This window comes from Dreissena polymorpha, chromosome 4, assembly GCF_020536995.1.
Source record: "Dreissena polymorpha isolate Duluth1 chromosome 4, UMN_Dpol_1.0, whole genome shotgun sequence".
Classification (NCBI taxonomy): Eukaryota; Metazoa; Mollusca; class Bivalvia; order Myida; family Dreissenidae; genus Dreissena; species Dreissena polymorpha.
The window spans coordinates 130,676,037-130,682,662 of NC_068358.1; the positions used below are offsets into that span (position 1 = coordinate 130,676,037).

Sequence of the window (6,626 nt, forward strand, 5' to 3'; positions counted from 1 at the left end):
CAAAAATATGATATTTATTGAGTTTGTGTATTCCATAAGAATGAAAACAGAGCGATACCATGCTAAATAGGCAAGTTGACAAGCGTTGATGAAACAGAATTCACTTTGTGCGTTACAAACCAATCCAAAATGATTTAAAAAATCATTTTAGTAACAGTACATGTAATTATTTGAAAGCCACATATATTTAAATGTACTGACAATGGGAATGCAAATGAACAAAAACGCACTGTACTGTATATGAAAGACAATCAGACCATTATTGTATACTACTTCACGCAATTTTGCATGATTCCCGTTAAGTTTCATGCAAATTAAACGGAACGCGTAATTGCTTGCAGATAAATACGAGGATTATGTTTTATCTTAGATATTAAATTATTTCCAAAACTATTTATTATCGCAGTAAGTGTGTGAAAATATTAAAGCATTTCACTGAATATTCTACCCACGTGCACAATTGTCGATTAAATCTTGATATTCCACTTTAAGATTTTATCATGCCAATCAACCCAACCAGCCATATTAAATATGCACGCCTACCGAGTGTATACATTAAGTATCTTGTAGCTTCTTTTGATTATAATTTTTAACTAAAACGTATTGTGTTTCAATTACATTTTCTTCAATGAGATGGATTGTGTTAGAACCTGAAGAGAGTAATAACGCGTATTTGTTTCAATTGACGAAAAAATACATTATCTTGTAGAATTATACAAAAGAATTAAAAAGTGCAAACTCGTTAATTAAAACAAAGTTATCATATACACACATACCTAACGCCCATTGAAATGCATTTACCCATTTTTATTGATATAAATTACACAAAATGTGTCTAAACTGAAGAAGCGACCGGCGTATGAACAAATACATGTTCACAATGCGAATAAATCTTCTCGAATGGTACGGTTTTCACCTTAATCATGTGCAAATAACGTGAATGAGATGGGAATGATACATGATTGGGCTAATTATCGATGACTCTCAACTTAATAAACCTCATCAGTTGCAAACTCGTTACTGCATTTGCTATTAAGTATCAGAGATCGGTAGCATATTATACTTTAATATCTTCGTGCCAATATTTGTATCATTTGCGTTTTTCCGACATTGTTCGTACACTTTATCCATTGCTGGCGTGTTGAACATTCAAATAAATTTATTTAAAGAACATGATTACATCAGTTTGTATTGCTGTTTTGCAAATGTTTAACTCTGACTTGACCATTCCAACATATTCCGAATGTTTGATTTGCGAAACTGGTTGTGAACAGATTATTTAATTACAATCCGCGAAACTGCAAACAGCGGTTGTCTTTGTTTATAGCAGTTCCAATCGTAATACAAACTGCATATTATGATCAAAAGGTCAACTAAGTTATAAAGACTACAAACCTTGTTTCGTTATTTCAAATTGTATTGAAACTTTGCTTTAGTATATGAACACATACGGTTGTGCTATTTTATAGACAAGACTCGTTTTTACGTTTGCCTGAAAGACGCTGATTGTATGAACATATGAGCTTTTGATATCAAGAATATAAAGCGCTAATACAATTGTATAGCATGTATTTCTTGAAATGAGAATTCATGTATGTTTATTGTTTACAGGAGTTGAACTCCTGCATACAATCTCGTTAGTCGTCACAAACATGTGCAAACATTTTCACCGTTTCCATCATTTTGTTCATTTCAAAAGCCTGTTAATTAGCAATATGGGGAAATACCATAAGTATGAAATAGCGTTGCTAGAATTTTAGGTCATACCCTCTCTTTCGAATGAATTTATTATGTTTCTATGTTTATTTATATATTTATGACACCGATATTGTTACCTCATTATAAAAATATTATATGTTAACAAGAATCATAATATAGATTATCCTTATTTCAAAATCATTAAAATCATGCGAATGAATAAACAACGCCTTTAAACAAAACTCATTTATACAGATAACATACACCCACCACCAAAAACAACAACCGTATAGACCTCATCATTTAAAAGTCCTTTATTTAACAAAAGCAACGTATATTTTAGAATAGCAACACATATATTTATTCAAGGAAGAAAACGCAATGAGCGAAACTGATTGTAAATAGTAGAACTGTGTACATATTCGTCAATTGGCGTAAACAAATATGCGTACTTTGCCTCACATACCCATTGTAAGGACAAATAATACAAGCATTTTAGCTATCCTATATCGAAACAAAACATCTGCTTCCAGTTCAGATCCAGTTCAAAATCAATTTAGTGCAATTATGATTGAAAATAGTACGTTCACGATATGCATATGACATACACTTGATTGAATTTTTTTTGTAGGGAAACATTCATAATTTAAATATAAATGTTCACATATTCAAATGATTGTTCGTATGTCTAATATCACGTATCTTCACAAAGACAAAACTTACTCTGCTACAGTTAAGTAAATTATTTCTGCCCTTATCGTTTACATCGTTTACTTGACGAACTTCATTTTTCAATTTAACTGGGCCAGTGGTTTAATAAATATTTAACAAATGCAGATAACCAGTTACACAAATAATTTGAATCCCTTCGATCTCATTCTTAATATAAGATATTTCAAGTTATCAGATAAAACGACATATATAAATGAATGACATACAGAGTATCGCGTCAACTTCCATTAATGGACACAGTCAATGTATAAAAAACGTACACGGTATTTCTTGAATGACGTTTGTGTATCAACTTTATTGAGCTTTACTGTGCGCTAAAAGGCACTTCTATCGCAACAATTTTTATTTCGTATCTTCAACAAAGTTTCAATTAATACTTCATCTATACTGCTTTGTCATGTCGTGACCATGTGTTGGTGAGATGTTCTCGTGCTGCTTTTGCAGATAGAAGTACGCACAATATTTTGTTTTTCGTTTCCTTTTTTCATATTTTATATTAAGAAAGACAATAAGTTTGCATGTTTGCATTTATATTATAAAAAGCGCCTTAACTGTACGGTTGTAAAAGAAGCTATGCAATAAACACACCCACATATCGCTACGTTTGTTAAACCTATTTTGCACATGTACCAATCGCATAACGAACGTTTATTCTTCCAGCAAATTAAGCGTTCCAACAATATATAAAATGTTCATGATGATTTGAACATTAGCGAGATGTACGCATCACGATTTGGTAGTCCATTGTTGGTTACGCCATGCATGCTGTAGAAATCTATAAAAATGGTACAGACTTATTATATTACGAGTGCGAACATGAATGGTAAGCTGTTAACATGCGCCCTCAATCTTAAAGCAGACCGTAACATCAATCACTTGAATGTTTAAAGGAATAATCTTTGGTGTTTCGCGTAATTAACATTTCGATATTATATTGGGATATGGAATATAATATTTACCAGTAAACGGCATTTCGTAAACCACGACAGTGGTGAACTCTCAAGCAGCATCATTATTAACCCTTAAAGCGCTGGAGCTGAATTTTAAAGGCCTTTGCAAACAGTTTGGATCCAGATGAGACGCCACAGAACGTGGCGTCTCATCTGGATCCAAACTGTTTGCTATTCTGATAGTATTTTTTGAAAAAAAATCGAAGAAAATGCTATTTTTAGAAATTCAGCAGAAGACATTTTAGCAGACGACAAATTTCCCAGCATGCAAAGGGTTAATCCAGTTACTGTTGTCCCTGCTCTCATATATCATCATTACATGTTATTTGTCTGGTGATGCATATCAATTGCAACTTTAGGACAGAAGTTATAACTCAGATGTCAACAGCATCCTCCGCATGTAACAAATCTTTACTAATTATTTAGCAACATACGTTATATTTATGCATAGCTGTAAGTGCTTGTTATTTATTTTGTTGCAGGTGATTTATTATTATATGTATATGAAGATATAATGGTTCTAAAAATATATGAGATTTAGTACCATGTTTATTTTGTTGTTGTTCAAGAAATACGCGAGAGTTATAGACTAATGCGGTGTTTTTATTGTGTTAATTTCATTTCGTTACATATTCTATTATGTACGTGTAACCCTTGGTTACGGGTGTTGTAAACCAATACACAAGATAAATTTATAATTCAAGACAGTTTCCAAGTTCACTTCTTTTAATAAGGTTAGAAGTTCATAATCAAATTATGCAGAAGAAATAACTGGTATCCCAGAGTGAATCTCAATCGAAGGATCTGAAATATATAAAACAATAAAATACTAAACAATAAACAATAGTTCTGTTCTAGTGGCCTTAACATGTAATTTATATGACTCAACCATTCATATAAGATCCATGCACAACAATGACAACAATAATCATAAATACAGCAACGCAGCATCAACAACTTTCCAAATAATGAGTTAACAAATATTTCATTCAACACAATACAATTTATACAATTCTTACCAATTTGTGGAATTGAGTCCCCTTTTCTCTTTCTCTTCCTTCAATCCTCTCTCACCCTACTGGTGCTGTAAATTAGAGCATGCAAACAGATATTATGGTGTTTCAACTGAGTGTATAAGTTGTTATCTAAAAGTGAATATACTAATTTGCTGCCATTCTGAACATTCGCGAAATCATATGATTTGAACATTTAACATGTTCAAACCTCAAACAAAATACAAAGAAAACAATGCATTGCAACCGTTTTCAATAACATACAATCAAATACAAACATACGAACCAATATTGACCACTAGAGTGAAGTTTTAACTGGTGGTTTTAGATTACATAAAAATGTCTTCCACCTTTTCCCTCGGATATGATCATGTGATCACACTCAAGAAAATATAATGTTAAAATAATAGGTAAGGGTTATAAACCACTATTAAGACAAATCGGGAGAAAGTCGACCCGGTCACATACTCCCCCACTTCGAGAAATGACGTCCCGTCATAGACCCAATCAGTCAAATCCGTCAATCTTCCATAACTTATCTTCTAGGTACTTATTAAAAGCAACTACATTGTATTTATTACAAATAATACTATACAAGATCTAAACGACAAAAAAATGTCAACTACATTACACTCAATCACTACATAATAGTAACTGCACCAACCAATCCAAGCTCCTCCTCCCCACCTTTTAACTGCGACCTCGCAGGTCTTTTTAAAATCTAAAATATATTTTAATTTTATTTATTTATTATTAACATTTTATTTTAATTTAGTTTTATTATTGTATACATTTATATTAAAGACAAAAGATTACATTGACTATAATTTTGTTAATCATTTATATTTATATTGTTTTGATTAACTTAAACTATAATGAACAATTAAATTATATTTTTAATGATGTTGTTTTTTTTTTTTTGTTTTTTTTTTATTTTTAGTTATGCAAGATTATATGTATCTCATATTTAAGATAAACACAATTTCTATCATAAATTATGTGATGTAACTGTAATTGATGTAACTGTAAGCAATACACAGTTATATACAAATTAAACCTTAATACAATCTAAAACATGCATGTACATACAACAATATTATATCATGTATTATATACATGTATCAATACTCAACATAGCATTGAACATTTACATGTTGTGAAATGATTTGTATTCAGAAACCAAATATAACAATCAGACAATAATGTCTAAATAATACTTCTATGAAATCATTTCAATGCACATGTAATTGTTAAAACTATATACAAGTTTACACACATATTTTAAAATCAATGTAAAAAAACATATCAAATCCTGTCAGTTTTCACCGAAATATTGCCCCAACTAATTTATTGGCAATTTCAACCTCCATATCTTCCAAAACCCCTGAATTAAGTAAAATATTTAAATTCATTATTTTACTTTCTAGTGTTTCTGGTGTCGTTGAGGTCATTAGATACGCACCATATCTATCGGGTGGTTTTCTAGGCCTCACAGATCTTCGAAGTTGAGGAACAGGTGGTGTTTTACTCTTAACACTTCCACTATGATCTATCTCATGTCTTGAACTTTCTGCATTAATTTCTATACCACTACTGTTCCTATTCTTTTCCTGTGGTTCTATTGTATTTGCCTCTATATGTTCAGATGTAATTCCTGTATTCACTTCATCTGGTACAATATCCTCACTAGCCTCTGAATTATCAGCTTTGGGCTCAACATTCTCCTTTGTATCCAACCCTTCAGGTTGATTACTTACAGCATCTCCCACTGCAACATTATCTGACTCAACATTTGTTTCAGACTCTGATTCTGAATCAACACTCAGATTTTCAATCTCCTGATTCTTACTCTTAGTGACTGAAGCATGGGCGTCCCCATTTGCCAATGTAGTATATACAAAGTACGCTTCCTCTTCACTTTCGGAATCATCATTTCTGGTGACGTCACCTAACTCCTTTTTCACTGAAACGTCTGTTTCATAATCTTTGCACTGCTCAGCAATCAATTCTTCACTTTCATTTTCCTGTCCCTCTATTCGAAACAAATGGTTTCGATGCAATACTCTTTCTTTTCCAATATCTTCATTTCTGACTTTGAATACAGGTATATCATCCCTTGGCTGTTGCACAACTTCATATACTTCATTTTCATATTTGTCTTCAATTTTATGTTTGCCATCAAATGCCAGTCGTTTAACTAAAACTTTATCTCCTACAGATATTTTGACAGCTT

General features: G+C 31.7%; 1 long non-coding RNA gene across 1 annotated transcript; it reads right to left on the reverse strand.

The window, feature by feature from the left end:
- Positions 1-4,088: 4,088 nt before the first annotated feature.
- Positions 4,089-5,210, reverse strand: LOC127879545 (uncharacterized). The gene is made up of 3 exons (XR_008049142.1): positions 4,680-5,210; positions 4,400-4,464; positions 4,089-4,184 (listed from the first exon to the last, which is right to left on the reverse strand). It is a non-coding gene; the product is annotated as an uncharacterized LOC127879545 (long non-coding RNA).
- Between the last annotated feature and the right edge of the window lie 1,416 nt (positions 5,211-6,626).